Source organism: Ailuropoda melanoleuca, chromosome X (genome assembly GCF_002007445.2).
Source record: "Ailuropoda melanoleuca isolate Jingjing chromosome X, ASM200744v2, whole genome shotgun sequence".
In the NCBI taxonomy this organism is placed as follows: domain Eukaryota; kingdom Metazoa; phylum Chordata; class Mammalia; order Carnivora; family Ursidae; genus Ailuropoda; species Ailuropoda melanoleuca.
Window position 1 is genome coordinate 34,207,548 of NC_048238.1, and position 15,995 is coordinate 34,223,542.

Consider the following 15,995-nt stretch of genomic DNA (forward strand, 5'->3'; position numbering starts at 1 on the left):
ACACATAGGCTTTTGCAAGATATAGTTACAACAGCAGCCCCTAAAGTGTAAGTTCCTAAAAGGTAGGGATGTATGCTCTGTGCCCCACTATTTAACCACCTGGCACATGGAAGGAGTCCGGTAAATGGCGGTGGACCAGATGAAGAATTAATACATTTGCAATAAGGGTGCTCCCGTTATTTCTGCAAAACAAATAGTTCCAAAATGTAGCAGCTTAACAACCATTTTATTATGCTCTCGGTTTCCATGGGCTGGGAATTTAGACGGGACCCAGGCGTGATGCCTCGTGTCTCTGGCCCACGATGTCTGAGGTCTCAGTGGAAAAGATGCGAAGGTTTGGGGGGCTGGAGGCGTCATCCTTCACTCACAGGTCCGGTCCTTGGGTGGAAGTGACTCGAAGTCTCGGCTCGCAGAGACGGTCCTTCTGAGCACTCCCATGCTGCCCCTGCATGAGTTGTAGGACCCAGCCCTGTCATCCTTTTGTTTCAAGCTGTCACCAGCCCATCCGGATTCGAGGGGAGGAGAGATAGACCCCCACCTCTCTTTAGAAGGAGTGTCAGAAAACTTCGGGGTCCTATTTTAAAACCACCCCTAAGGGGAAAGCCCTGGCTCCCTTAAGGATGTTCCATTTATTCCTGCCGCAGAATTTCTCTCGCACGTCTTGCGCATGACCTGTCAAGCCCCAGTCTCGGTCCTGGGTGAGGATTTAGCAGGTGAAAACAATAGACATTGTCTCTGCCCTCGTGTAGCCCGTGCTCTAGTGCTCCTCGAGGAGACAGACGTCACACCAATAGCCCGGCAAACAGACGCAGTTACAGATCAACATAAGGTGGGGGGGGTGGGGAATGCCCTCCAGAAAGATCGGGAATGCTTGATTTAGATGGGAAATAGCTTGCTACTCTAGGAGCAAAACCTGATGCAAGGTTTGAAGTGCAAGCAGGGGGCTTCCGAGGGGCTTCCTGGGAGCACCAGGGGAGTAAGGAGCACCTGACAGAGGGCTGGGAGGGAAGCCGGAGGGTGAAGGATGGGTCAGTAAGTAGGCTCCCGCCACGGGCAAATGGTGCTCGGTGCTGCGGGACGCTTCTGGCTGACGGTGCTGAACACACTTCTGATTGGCCCACCCGAAGGACAAGGAAGCTGGGACATCTACCCCCCAAAATCCTAACAGTCACAGTGGGGGGGTACCGGTGCGGGCTGTCCTCCCTGTGGGCCCTGCCCACTCTGGTAGCCAGGGAGAAGCTCAGGCAAAGGGCCCTAAATGCTGGGCAAGCGGGGTCAAGGGGGCCCTCCCTGGGCAAGCGGTCTTCTCAAAGGAGTTCAAGGGTCAAGAACATAAGATTTGTAGATGGTCCATCTATTTGTCCATGTGATACATGGAGTGTCACCAAACACCACCCCGATGCCAGCAGGGGTGGGGACGGTTAGATGGCAAATGCATTTTTGGTTTTCTGCCCCTGGGTTTGCAGTGACTGTCAGCGCTGAACTCCCTGCCCCCACCCTGCCCCTCCCCTTTGTGACTAATGGAAAACATTGACAAAATTGCCCATGGGCAGGCAAGGTGGGGCTGTGTGTGCCCAGGAGAGCATTTTCCCTTTGTGTGAGGTTAACTGCCGGGAATTGTGGGCGCCACACCCCGCAGCTCTGACCTCAGTTGAGCTTCGTGGCAGAGAGGCTGGCCCACCCTAAGTTACCAAGACACCACTCATGGGGGGCTCGCTCTGCCTAGCCAGTTCCCCGGGAGGGAAGCACTTACTTACAGGGACAACTGCGAAGTGGCACCCTTGCTGAATGATGGCTACATTCGCCTGAGACCACGCCCTTGACATGTGCTGGGTTGCTGTTAACCTGGCCATCGCTGTTACGGCTGGCAGGTGGCTCTCCGGCTCTGGACCCCTTAGTGAGATTCCAGGAAAACACACATGGCTCATCTACAAAGCTTTACCACTCCAGGCTCCACCGAACTGTGGGGCGGCAGCAAACTGGAGGTAATAAGCTAGAGCAACGGGAGGGAAAATAAGTGAGCAACTGAAAGAAAATGTAGTCTTATTTTTAAATAGCTAAATCGAATTTCTGTAGAATTTTCAAACAGCGTTTGTCTTAATGACCCTTTTCCAATTCCACTGTTAGCAAATATCAAGTCTATACCATGCCCTGAGTTAAGTGATGTTTTTAAGTAAAAAAAAAAAAAGGGGGTAATAATACTGATAATAATAATGACCACCACTGCAATGAAAGTGCTTAGCAGGGTGGATAACTGAACCCAGGAATGATGATGCCCTGGGCCACCTGTCTCCCTGCTGTGTGCTCCCCAACCCCCCCCACCCCCCGCCGTTGCTCACCTGCGGGCTCTTGAGTGCTCTCCCACGCAGCGACCCATCCTTCCATCCTGCCAGGGTCACTGCTACCCTGAGGACAGCCAAGCTCTGTGTGTGTTTGTGTGTGTGTGTGTGTGTGTGTGTGTGTGTGTGTGTGTGAGAGAGAGAGAGAGAGAGAGAGAGAAGGAGGGACAGACTGAGGGGAGGGATAGGAGAGGAGAAAAGGAGAGGATGAGGGGAGGGAGGAGGAAGGAAAGAGGGGAAGAGGAGAAAGAGAGGGCAGGGGAGAGGGGGCAGGAGAAGGGAAGAGGAGGGAGAGAGGAAGGGAGAAGGAGAGAGGAAAGGGGGAGGGGAGCCAGGGAAGGGGAGGAGAGGGGAGAAAAGTCCATTGGGATGGAAAAGCCAGGAAGTCAAATTCCTAACCCAGGGATAACTAGAATCCCAGCTGCACCAAGAACAGAGTGGTGGTAAAACCATTCAAACTCAGAACTGCTGACAGCGGAAAATAAACTCATCATTGCTGGTGAATGGAAACTTCAGAAAGATGGTGTCCTGGACCCCAGACTCCACATGCCCCTGTCCTGGGTATAGGACACAGGAAGTATGGTGGGTTGAAAAGGAGGGAGAGAGGGCCCAGGGGCTGCAGGGTGAGGCACCTCTGAAAGCCTTCAGGCCAAGCTGCTACAAGTCCAGAGAGGTGGAGAGAAGGCAGCAGGATGCGGGAAGGAAGCCGGAAGTGGGAGGACAGGGAAGGGAGCAGGGGGCCTGGGGCAGGGAGGGCACGAGCTGAGGCAGAACCCCAGGGGCGGGTGCGGTGGCCGGAGGCAGAGATGCTGTGCAGGAGACTCGGAGGCGCTGGGGTCAGAGCCGGGGCATGCACGCTGTCTGGGGCCCCCCCGAGCTTGGGCTTGGCCAAAAGCAGCAACCGTGCCTCCGGATGCCCAGGGAAAGGCCTGTGCCTGGGTGCTGCGCGCCATTGGGAGGAGAGGGACAGACCCCTGGGGTCCCTTTTACTGAGGATGAGCGCCCCTCCCCCAGCTTCGGACAGCAGGCACCTGCGCAACTCTTTGGAGGCCCTCCCTGGAGCGGCTCACTGGCACTGAACCGGAAGTGTCCAGGCGTTTCTAGCCCTGCTCCCAGAGCAGCCCCGAGATGCTGACCACGCCCAAAGAGGGAGACTGACAGCACAGCTCCCTTGCCCAGGGGCAGGACAGCCTCTGAGGTAGGCACTCAGCCTCCACGATCCCAATGAGCGGTGGCACTTGGTCTGAAATCGACACACACACCCCTGCCCCCACTCCCGCTTCTGGGTATCTCCAAGGAGCCCAGCCCTAAGAAATCACTTCCCTGGAAATCCTCATCTCAGGGTCTGCTTCTGGGGAAATGGAAGTCATGGGGCTGCGGGCTGGGCAAGAAGAACAGTTATTGTGGGTACACCCGTTACAGACAGCTCTCAGCGGGTCCCCGGAGCGCAGGGCACGGGGGGAGGAAGCGGAAGCCCGGTGGCGCTCAGAAGGGACTTGCCCAGGGTGTCAGAGCTGGGGAGCAGAGCAGCCTAGAAGCAACCCAGCCGTCACTAGCTTCCAAGACGACAACACTTAGTCCCTGACCTGAGGTGAGGGGCTGCAGGCCCTCCTGGGGGGAGCCCTGCCGCTTCCCGAAGAAGTTGGCATCTCCAGGGCCTCGCCACCAGGAGCCATCTGGGGCCACCCGCATCCCTAGCACGATGATCAAGGAGAGAGCAAAAGCTCCATTTAAAGCCTCAGTTTAGCAGATGACGCCTCTGTGCTCCCGGGCCCACGGGGAGCCCCCCCCAAACCCTGCTGCATTTGCCAAGCACCCAGAGGCCTTCAGCTGGGGGGCCAACTGGTTCTTCAAACTCCCCGATCTTCCTGTGGTTTTTTTTCAGACAACCCCCAAGAGCCCGCACTTACTAGGAGGAGCTCGCAAGCTGCCAACAACACCCCGTGAATACATGTTCAGGGTTCCATCAGGAGACGCCCACAGTGACTGATGAGTCATCAGATGACCAGCTGTCAGCACAGCGCACTATATATAGAAGGGGAAGGCCGGAGGGGTGCCTGGGACCTCATGCAAGGACGGAGAGCATGCACCGAGGAGGTGAGGCCCCAGCTGGCGGGGGGCAGGCCCAGAGCACCTGGAGACTGCGCCCTCAGCTCCCGCAAATAATGGAACGTGGGTCAGGGATCCCCCAGCACGGAGTGCTGCTCCTGTCGGAAGCTGAGCCAGCACGGTGGCAGCGATGAGGGCTAGTGAAGGTCACGGAAGAAAAATTGTTCTGTTCTTCTGTTCTTCCCCTTGTGCCTACCATCCCGGGGGCTCAGGCAGCCCAAAGCGAGGTTCCAGAGCCCCGGCTTGGTGAGGCCGGGCCCGCACCGCCCAAGCAGGTAGCCACCACCACGAGCGGCTCTTGAGCCCCTGAAATGTGGCCAGCCCCCACCGAGATGTGCCGTAAGCATGCCATAGAAAGGCACACTGAATTTCAAAGACGTAGGTTCCCAAATAGCTCATTAATAATTTTTTTTTCTCGGTTACTTGTTGAAATGATAGTATTTTGGATGAACCGGGTAAAATGGGATAGATTGTTAAGATAAATTTCACCTGCTCCTTTTTACCTTTTTTAATGTGGCTACTAGAACATTCCAAATGACATATGTGGCTCACATTTGTGGCTTGCATTCTATTTCTATTGGACAGCACTGGGTTACAGGCTAGAGGCCAGAACCTTCAGGAAATCCTGGCTATGCACTCTCCTGACAAATAAAGCCTGCTTCCTGGTTCAAGGCTGAGAGAGGCCAAGGCTGTTCTCCAGACAATGCCAGTGGCCAGCCGCAGCTCCACAAAGGGGCCGCAGACAGCCCAGGTGACACACAAAAGCCCCCCGGGTGTCTGTGAACCTCAGACTTGCCCGTCATATCTTCTGAAAATTCACAGCCTTCTAGAGGAAGAATGACGAATTCAGTCAGCCCGTCTCGGCCTCTTTTACCCCCAAGAGTGTTCAGTGCTGCGCGACAGCAAAAAGGGCAGGGCGGCGGGGGTGGNAAGAGTGTTCAGTGCTGGCGGGGGTGGGGGTGGGGAATAAGGCCACTTGACAAGTGAAGCAGCCTTTTCCCTCACATATGCAAACAGCAGAGTCAATCAAAGGAAAGAAGGGCAACAGAAACAGAGAAATGCAGATGAAACAACTCACACCAAGAGGGAGGAACAGCATCCCAGAGACAGACACACGGATGTCACACACTCTGCCACTGAGGCCCCCCGGGGCGGGGAGGGGGGACGTGCGCTTGTGGGCACACGCATGCACCTTAGGGGTGCACATGTTGAACAAGAGAGAGCCCTAGAGAAAGGTTCGAGAACAAGGTTCGAGAATGAGATAGAAACACAAGGAAGAGACATACAGGAGGCCAAACCAAATGGAGGTACAGGAGGCGGGTGTGTGTGGAGGGGGGCAGCCTCCCTCAAGTGGAAAGGGCTGCCCTTTCTTTCTGTGTCAGTTTAAATTATTCATGTCCGGGACAATGGAAAGAATATAGCAAAATAAAAAATGCATCGGGGCCAGGCTTACCCTGGACCCACGTGTGGCGGAAACAGCCCTGGGAGGAAGGAGGGCTGCCGGCCCTGCGCCCAGGAGTGGGCTGGGCTTCGGGTGGCTTGGAGTGGGGGGGTCCCGTACTTCCAGTGCTGACAGAGCCAGGGCTGCACTGTGCACCCCCAGGGGCCAGGCCAGGAGATGTAGGGAGCTGCGTGAGGACCCAGGTTCTCCAGTCAGGCGAGGCCTGGTGGGCACTGGCCACCCACAACCCCCTGCCACCCGCTGCCTCCTCCGTCCCACCTCCAGACTGGCTGTCGCCTCCTGTCTTACCCCAAGCTGACCCCTCACTGGCGAGGGCGGTGTCCCCAGGTGACCACCCGTTAATCCAATCAAAGCAGCTTTATGTGCTCCCAGGACAGGCTGGGGACAAGCGGCTGCCCCCACTCCGGGACTCCCACCCCTGCCAGGTAATTACATGCGGGCAGAGGCCTTCTGGGAGCCTGCACTCACCTCCGGAACATCAGCGGAAGAAGGCTGCCCTAAAGGGGGAGAGGACAAGTGTGTCGCTCTGGCTCTGCGCAGGCCGCCATAACAGAAGGCCGCACGCTATCTAAGACTGGGGGGCTTGAGCAAAAAGTTACGTCCTCACACGGCCTTTCCTCTGTGGGTGAGCATCCCTGGGGTCTCTCCGTGTGCCCACATTTCCTCTTCGTACGAGGACATCAGTCAGAGGAGACTAGGGGGCCTCATTTGACCTTCCTCACCCCCTCCCCCTTTCACGGCCCTGTCTCCAAAGTTAGTCACGTTGTACTAGGAGTTGAGACTTCAAGATAGGAGTTCTGGGGAACACAATTTAACCGGTAAGAACAAAACAGAGAAAGATAAGGCCAAGCCCATACAAGGACCTGGCAGGGGGGCAGGTCAGGGTGGACGAGGTTCTCAGCGCCTGACAAACCCTTCTGTCTCCCTGCTTCGGGCTGCCTCCGAGAATATTTAGACAAACTGAGGACCACAGTTGTTTGGGACAAAGGTTTGGGGGAATCTTTTCCTGGTGGTTGAGAGCTGCTGCCTTCCCGGGACCAGGGACATTGTAATCCCATTTCCAGTGTAATACCTGGTTCCCAGCAGGGAAACTATGGGGGAAGCAGAACAGAGGCCTTGGGGGAGAGCCTCTGGGTCCCAACTCATTCAACATCTTGTTACCAATGGAAGTGACTCCAGAATGAATTTGGGCTTCATTCACAGAGGACCTGTCAAGGTAAAAAAAAAAAAGAAAGAAAGAAAGAAAAGAAAGAAAGAGAAAGAAAGAAAAAGAAAAAGAAAGAAATTAAAGCTAGAAAAAAAGTACTGTGGCAGATTGTATTTTCCAAGCTGGCCACAACATGGCCCACGCCACATGTCCTTCTTAAAATACGATGTCACTCTTCCCACCAAGAGCTGGAGTCTCCGGCCCCTTCCCTTGAATCTGGATGGCTTTGTGACAGTGGCTTGTCACAATGTGACTTCCAAGGCTTGCTCTCTCAGGATCCTTACTCTTAGACATGGGCCACCATGCTGTGGGGAAGCCCAGACTACACAGAGAGACCTCGTGGAATGTTCCAGCTGATAGCCTCAGCTGAGATCCCAGCTAACAGTCAGCATCAATGGCCAGACCATGCGAGTAAGAAAAGAATCCTTCCATATGACCTCAGCCCCAGGCATTGTCTGATGGCAATGGCAGGAGAGAGAGAGAGAGAGTGTGTGTTGCCTAGCTGAGAGCAGTCAACTCCCAGAACAGCAGGAGATAATAATAAAAAGAGGGCTGTTGTTTTATTTTTTTTTAAAAATAACTCGTATGTTTTCAAAAGAGTTTATGTATTTATTTGACAGAGAGAAAGCACAAGCAGGAGGAGCAGCAGGCAGAGGGAGAAGCAGGCTCCCCACTGAGCAGGGACACCCCCCCCACTCAGGACTCGATCCCAGGACCCTGGGCTCATGACCTGAGCCGAAGGCAGACGCTTCACAGACTGAGCCACCCAGGCGCCGCCCCGCAGAGCTGTTATTTTTAAGTCACTAAGTATTGGAGTGATTCGTTATGCAGCAACTGATAACCGGAACACAGGCCGCCACCACACACGCGCACACACACACGCACACACGTGCACATGCACAGAGTCCCACTTCACAGGGTCCATTCAGGGGCTGCATGCTCCGGGCCCGGCTGCTGGGATTCAAACCCCGTCACCAGCACCTCTTAGCCATACGACCTGGAGGAGTACGTTCATACCCCCGTCTCGGTCACCTGCTCTGAACACGGACCCGTACTCGAGTCCGCGCCACGGGCTGGTTTTGAGGATGCACTGTGATAACCCACATCAAGTGCTCAGAACTGAGCTGGGCATGCAGTCGGTGCTCAATAACTGCTTGCCGTGCTCTTAGTCAACGTCTCCCCTTCGGCTTCCTAACAGGTGGGCTGAGAAGCATGCCATTTCTGGCAGACACGCTGCTGACCGTCTTTTTCCATCACACTGAGGTCACCAGCTCTGCCCCACGCTTATTTTTTTGTCAAAATGTCAGCAGCTGGGTCTCAGGCCCCTCCCCCAGCCCTTGCGGGGAGCCGGCCCCCCTCCCCCTGCGGTCTTTGAGCTCTGTTCCCTGCCACCGTCATCTGGCTCCTTTGCCTTGCAAACCATCGATTAGCAGAAGACAAACGCTGGCTGAGAGCTGACCTCAATAACTGGGTTTTTTTTTTAAGTCCCCCTGTCTGGTCTAGACCCCCCCCCCGCAGCTGTGGGGCACAGGATGAGCAGACAGTGGGTTCGCTGGGCTTGCAGGACCCTCTTGCCTCTCCTCTTGTGGGGTGGCTGAGTGTCGAAGCCCTGGGGCACCCGGTTCCTCCTACGCCCGCCTCAATCAGGTGGCTCCCACAGCCTGCAGCCGAGCAGAACGGACAGGGGGGGCCCAGCTGTAGCAGGCTCTCCTTACTCCCCCGGGGCCCCTGTGGGTGCCGGCAGAGGCAGAGGCCAGGCCTCTCCCCTTAAGACTTGGAGAAGTGGGGGACAGGGGACAGGGCACAGGGCACATAAAGGCAGCAGTAGGGACCCTCTCTGTCCAGCTAAGGCCTGCCTGGCCTTTCAGAGGGTCCCCTCTGCCTTTTTCTCCTCTGGATTCTGCCCCACCCTAAATCTCCTGCCTGGGGTACCCCTGCTTCTCTGACCGTCCAGGTGGCTCATTCTGGGAGAGGAGGGGAGCCAACCTCACAGGGAACCACCTGCCGGATTTCTTTCCCCCTCTCCATTTATGGGAACTGGCTCCCCTACCCAGCAACACCCCCACGAGGTCCTCCCTCCAAGTGGCCGCTGCTGGACCTCAGTGGGTCCTTGGGCATCTCCTCCCCCAGCCTCCTGGGGCGGCGGGCGTGAAGACAGGCTTTGGGTGAGTTCACCACCTCTCTTACTCGGAAGAGTCGCTGCCGCAATCCTTGGATCGCCTTGAAAAATGATCCTTTGTCTCTAATGAACCAAAGAGTTCTTCAGAAAGGACACCTAGAACTTTCTTTGCAGCTACTAGCTTTGGCAATGGGAGCACTGCTGGTATCCAGGCCTGGACAAGTCTCCATGGAATGGGACAGTCGTCCCCGTTGTAGGATATTAAGTGTCCTTGGCCCCCTGCCCCGTAAATGCCAGTAGCACCCCCTAGCCACTGTGACAACTAAAAATGCACCTCCATTTCCAAATCCCCCCCAAAGGGAGTGGGGAAGGGATGATCCCTGAATAGGGAAGCACTGTTCATCTCTGGCCAGGATTCTTTCTATTCCAAGACAATCCCTGAGCAGCGTCTCCCCGAAAGGGTCCGTTATGCACACTTGACTGGCCCAATCCGTTGCTCGACCCGGAACTGCCTCCACAGCACATGTACTGCTTGCCCTGTTGGGCACTCACAAGCACAGCCTGGAAGCAGGGCTCCAAACAGGGGGCAGAGGTGCTGGGTCCCTAACTCTATGTTACTAAGGCTTGGGTGTGGGCTGCTCCTGATCATTCGCTGCAAAGCACTTACCAACAAATCATTTGCATGATTCCGCCCCTCCCCTTCCATTGCTGGCATTACCTTAACACAATAAAAATGAAAAAGCAGCCATGGTGGGCAGAGTTCCCCTGGTGCTGTTTGTTCTCTTCAAGGCCTCTGCAGTCAAAATTCCCAGCTTCACCCTGAATGCTCAGTTCCTCTGTCTCTGCTGTGAGATCGGTGTCCGTACCTTAAAAAGGGAGGGGAAATATAGTCTTTTGAAGAAAGAGGAACAGGGGCACCTGGGTGGCTCAGTCGGTTGAGCGCCCAACTCTTGATTTCGGCTCAGGTCATGTTCTCAGAGTCGTGAGATCGAGCCCCTCGTGGGGCTCTGTGCTCAGCGTGGAGTCTGCTTGAGATTCTCTCTCCCCCTCTGCCCCTCCCCCCACTCTCTAAAATAAATAAATCTTAAAAAAAAAAGGAATAAAATAATCATCCCTCTACAGTGTCTACTGGATACATCCGCTTTTCCATATAACATCAGAGTGTTAGAACCTTCCACCTGACCCTGGAGCTACCTCTTTGCCAAAACGAAGTGCCAACACCTGGATCGCCCAGGAGAGGAACCATCCAACCGGACAAGGACATAGCTTTGACATACCCGTCTACACAGTGGCATGTCTATGGGTTCCGCTAAAGTAGGTCAAGATACCTTGGGCAGTGTTCCTTCTTGGGACGACAGTTCTTAACACTAGTAGCTTCTTGCTGAAGTCTTAGAATCCCAATCTCATGGTGACAGCGTAGGCCTAAAAGTTGAGGGGGTTTTAGTCTTTGCGGGGGGGGGGGTTCCCTTTTGTGGAGCTGATGAAACCCATAGCCTCTCTTCCCAAGACGTGCGGCATGCCTGTATGGGGCGCCCACACGCACACACCAACTCATGCAGAATTTTGCTCCCAACCATGAAGCCTCCCGGAGCCCGTCCGCAGGTCATGGATTGGGAGCCCAGCCCTGGTTTACCCCAAGAAGGAATGTGATGTAAAAGCAATTCTGGTGGCCCACCTAGCTATGACTCGGTTCTAGCCGGTAAGGAGACCAACTGTCCAGCACGTCTTCCTGAAATGAGCCCAGAGCCTCGTAAAGACAATGGCCACCATAGCCAGCTCCCCTGGTTTGCAAAGACAGCTAGACATAGTGAGGGAAAGCTTCTGGAGTCCACTGTCCCAGGAAGGCAGAGTCAGTATGATTGCCCCCAACTGGAGATTGCAACAAAAAAAGGGGGTTCACACAGCTGAAGTGGTGCCCGAAAGGGCAGGTCAATTGGTGCTGATAGGGTTAGGAGAAATGGGGGGGTCAGCCGACCCCCAAGTCCCACATTCATAGGAATCAGAGGGGGGCATGACACCATCATGGGGGAATCAACTAGCAAGAAGTGTAATCAGCACAATCCGATTTGGTAACCAGATCCCTGAAGTTCTGCCCCCCGCCCCCCACTGCTTCGGCAGCCCAGTTGGGTCATGAAAGGAATTAGCTCTAAAGATTCTTTTCTGGAACTGATGCTCGGGAGCCTGGGATTTACTTGTTCCCCTGCCTCCAAATATTTCCGCGTCTCTTCTCTCTTTCAAACAGGAGATACAGGGTGCAGGAGTTAGGGCAGCCAGAAAAAGGAGAGAAGGGAAGAGAAGACAAAGAAAAACTGTAGAAGGGAGCCACGTACTGATGCTGGTAAGAAAGCGATGGAATGAGCGCCTGGGGGGCTCAGTCAGCGAAGCATCTGCTCAGATCATGATCCCTGGGGGGGCATCGGGGCTCCCTGCTCAGCGGGAAGCCTACTTCTCCCCCTGCCCTTCCCCCGAATCATGCACGTGCACTCTCTCTCTCTCAAATAAAATTGAAAGAAAGAAAGAAAGAGAGAGAGAGATGGAATCTGTGAGCAGAAGACAGGGTGGAGGAGGGAGCTGTGTCATGTGCCCTCCAGGCCAACGCTGACACTGGCATGACCCAGTGCCAGCTTTATCAAGTGTTTAGCCCCTGCCTAACATGGGTCACTGTCTTTCTGCCCTCCAGGCACCTGCCATCTGACCCTAAGCGAGGACTGTGTGGTTTAGGTTTCTTGTTATGGCTGAACCCCCCTCTTCTGGTACCAAATTCTTTATAGGCTAGGTTATCCTAGCAATCCCCAAAAATCTCACTGCCCAGTCCCCTGAATCTAGATCATTCTCTCCATGCAGTCTTTTCTTTTCAATGCCCAAGGAATTAGCACATGGTGCTTGCATCGTGCTTGCCAATGTCCTATTGGCCAAAGCAAGTCATGTGCCTAAGCCCAAAGTCAATGTGGCTAAACCCGTGCCATGTGGCTACTGTGAGGTATGACCCATGGGAGGCCACGTCTGTAACAATCCACTGCACCCAGGAGCGAGATCTCTCCCCACCCACGTGATGCCTGAAAGGCCATCGTTTGCCTTTTAGACTTTGGCCTAAGCATGGCCCTCTCTCGGCTTACACTTTTGAGCCAGCGATTTCATTTCGAGGTAACAGACAACCAGGAGAAACGAGGGCTTCCGTTCAACAGCCACTCACACGAAGACACGAAGACACGTACGTAGCAGTTTTCTTCGTGAGAGCCCCACCCTGGAAACAGCCGAAAAGCCCACCAAGGGAAGAACAGATCACTGGCCATGATGTATTCAGGCAAAGGGACGCTCTGGGGCTTTGGCAAGAGAGCAAAATGACTGTTCCACGTGAGCACACGGATGCGTAGCCCAGGCAATGCCGAGCGAAAGGTATTAGACGCGCCGGAATGCTTGTTGCACAATTCTATTCGTGAAGGTCCGCAACCAGACAAAACAAGTCCATACTGTCAGAAGAAGGGTTATCTTGGGGTGCCTGGGTGGCACAGCGGTTGGGCGTCTGCCTTCAGCTCAGGGCGTGATCCCAGCGTTATGGGATCGAGCCCCACATCAGGCTACTCTGCTATGAGCCTGCTTCTTTCTCTCCCACTCCCCCTGCTTGTGTTCCCTCTCTCGCTGGCTTGTCTCTATCTCTGTCAAATAAATAAATAAAATCTTTTAAAAAAAAAAAAAAAGAAGGGTTATCTTTTGGCCCAATGTCAGCTGAGAGGGGGAGGGGGATAACGAGCCTCGGGGACGGGTGCTGGCAATGGCCCGGGTCCTGATCCAGGTGATTGTGGATCTCTACTTACATAAAAAGCCAGACACCTATATGCTTAAGATGGGTGGACTTCCCTGCATGTGTATGACATCGTCGTTGTCTTCACGGTACAAGATCAGAAGTAAGAATGGGTAAAATGGGTTTCCCAGTTCGGCTGCTCTGGACAGGGCGGCAGGCACAGGAGGGGCCCCGTGAGGGAGGCCGGGAGCTCCATCTCTGAAGGCGGCAGGGAGAGGGCTTGCTGAACCCCGAGAGGGTCCCCATCTCCAGTCCCAGGAGGGGTACTTGGGGCTGGGCCTCGGGGGTGGCGGTGGTCTTGTGGGCTCCTCCACGGGGAGGGGAGTGCTTCGACAAGCCTTTGTTCCGGGAGTTGATCAAGGAAACGAGCTGGTAATGAACAGCAGAAATAACAATAATTAATAATGGGCAGAATAAAAATGGATTTTAAATCCTGCAGCTAATTTGCCAGGAGACTTATTTCTGCAGCAGGCAACCGCTCTCCCGCTCTCCCATCCTCAGGCGGCTAAGTAAACCAGGAAGGGGCAGGACCGAGAGCCAGCCTGCTGGGGGGGTGGCGAGGGGGCTGGGGAGCAGACGCAGGGAGGCATACTAACCCAGGGAGTGGGAGTGGGCACAGACTCGGTTACTGGGCTCGGTCATGGGTCCTGCACCCCACCAGGAAGGGTAGGAGGTCCCAAACCTCAAGGAGGCCTCTCAGAGGCTGTGCAGCCTCCACTGCCCCCAAGACGGCTGCCAAGCCCAGGGAGCTAGCCCCAGGGTGGCCCCTCGGACTCCCGGACCCTTGGGCCCTTGGCATATATCCCCCACCAATACCGTCCCCTTCCCAGGAGCCCAGGTTGCGTGGGGAGGGCGGCAAAACCACACAATGGAAGGAAAAGCCTTGTCAGAGGAGGAAGATTCTAATTGGAGGCCTAAATGCTCCAGAAAGATTATCTTTCCGGTTCCCCTTGCACAGAGAACAACTAACAATAGGCCCCCCCATAAAGCCTCACCTCCGTCTTCCTCCCCCACCTCCCCACCCTACCCCAAACAAGCCAACTGGTATAGCTTTTATCGCTCCATTGAAAAATGAGTGCTCGGGGATCCTTCCAGCTTCTTCCAGGAGTGGGGCAAAAGGCGGCGTGGGCCTCCTGCATCGGCTTTCGGTGCAAGATCTCTGGGGGGAGAGGGTCAGGGCTTGTAAGCTCAGGTCTGTTAAGACCTGCTCACACTACTGTCTCAACGACCTCGGACGTGGCCAGTGAGAAAACACTCCCTTCCCATCATGCCCTTCCCTGGTGTCCCAGTTCCCCTCCAGCTGTCCCTGGCTTCTCAGAAGGGCCCAGGCTCCAAGCCCACTGCTCGCCAATACCGCTTGCCCTCGCCAACCCCATCCCCCACTTTGTTCCTCGACGTACTCCTCAGGTGTGTGGGCAAAGCCAAAACCTACGTGTACGTCTCTGTTGTCCACCGTGAGTCTGTTGGAGGCACGAGGCCTTAACCCCGAGGCTGGTGAGCAAGCGTTGGGGGAGCTCCTTAGTTCCCCCCACTTGAGTGGCTGCCTGCATTGACAAATGGTTTCCTCTCCCTTTTCAACGTGAGCAAAGTGGATTCTTCTTGCTAAAGGCTAAGTACTCGCTGAGTTGCAAGTTTTAGAAAATGAGGCCATCGTGGGGCTATTTCTGAGGGAACGAAAGGCTGGCCGTGCCCGCGCCAGCCCCGTCCACCTCCCACAAGAATTGGGCACCATTATTTTCACTTGGGGGAAAATTCCATCTCCTATTTCAAAAACAGCTGAATCTGGCTTCGTGTTCAGCCAAAGGATACGCCGCGGGGAGAGGCCGAGGGTTGCACTATTGAAGGCAGTTGAGAACAAGCGACCAGAAGGCAGGTAAGGACGAAGAGGACTTGGCAGCGTCTCGGAGGGCATTCTGGTGAAGCCCCTGCACTTCGGAAATCAGCTCCGGGGTGAAGGGGAGTAAGGGAGAGTCCCCGGGACGGCATCGCAGCCGGGAGCGAGCGCCGCCAGGATCCGAGCAGGGGAGCCAGCCCCGCCCCGGGAAGGGGCAAGGAGAGGTGGGGTTCCTGCTAGTTTTGAAACCGGTTGTCTCACTTTGCCGGCTGCCAGGACAAAGAACCACACACTGAGGGGCTAAAAACAACAGAGCTTTGTGGCCTCACACTTCTGGAGGCTGGAAGTCTCCAGGGTTGGCTTCTCCGGAGGCCTCGCTGTGTGGTTTGCAGCTGGCTGCCTTCCCACTGTGGTCCCGAGTGGTCTTCCCTCTGGGTGGGTCCGTGTCCTCACCTGCCCTCCTTAGAAGGGCACCCGTCAGATTGGAGGAGGACCCACCGTGGGCCCTCCTTTTAACCTAATTACCTATTTTAAGACCCCTAGGCTCCAAATCCAGTCACATTCTGAGGTCCTGGGGCAAGGGGCGGGGTCAGGACTTCAACATATGAATTTGGGGGAAGACACAATTTACCCATAAGGCCAGCACAGGGTCTCTCTTTCTTTCACCTCCGCAATCACACCAGTTCAAACGCCGGGCAATGTAGCTCCCAGACTACGAGAAGCTGCCGGGCTGCGGCCCCTACATAAGAGGGGCCTTGTCCACCTTTCCTCCCAGGCTCCTTCCAGGGCAAATTCTCCTCGGTTTCCCAGTCCCGCCTTTTCCAAGAAGCCCTCCCTGATGGCTGAGCTCACGCAAAGCTTTCTATTGCCGAAGTCTGCTGTGCTACAGAAAGAATCGTTGGCGCCCAGCTCTCTGCATCCTGAGTATAAATCTGCTTTCTGAGTGAGGTCTTTGAGGATAAGCACACACACACACACACACACACAGCCAGTAACTGTTCCCTTCTTTTCCCAGCCACACAGTTTGGGGAGTTTGGGTTGGCTGCCCCACCCCCACCCCCAGCTCCAGCTCGAGGGATCAGCCTGATTGGCTTAATGAGACAACACACATGACTGAATTGCT

General features: G+C 55.2%; 2 long non-coding RNA genes across 2 annotated transcripts; one reads left to right on the plus strand and one right to left on the minus strand.

The window, feature by feature from the left end:
- Window positions 1–207: 207 nt before the first annotated feature.
- On the minus strand, window positions 208–4,326 carry LOC105239632. The gene is made up of 3 exons (XR_002143706.2): window positions 4,250–4,326; window positions 1,758–1,993; window positions 208–445 (listed from the first exon to the last, which is right to left on the minus strand). It is a non-coding gene; the product is annotated as an uncharacterized LOC105239632 (long non-coding RNA).
- LOC117797476 lies at window positions 3,742–12,768 on the plus strand. The gene is made up of 4 exons (XR_004622495.1): window positions 3,742–3,930; window positions 4,225–4,436; window positions 11,479–11,574; window positions 12,319–12,768. It is a non-coding gene; the product is annotated as an uncharacterized LOC117797476 (long non-coding RNA).
- The last annotated feature ends 3,227 nt before the right edge of the window (window positions 12,769–15,995 follow it).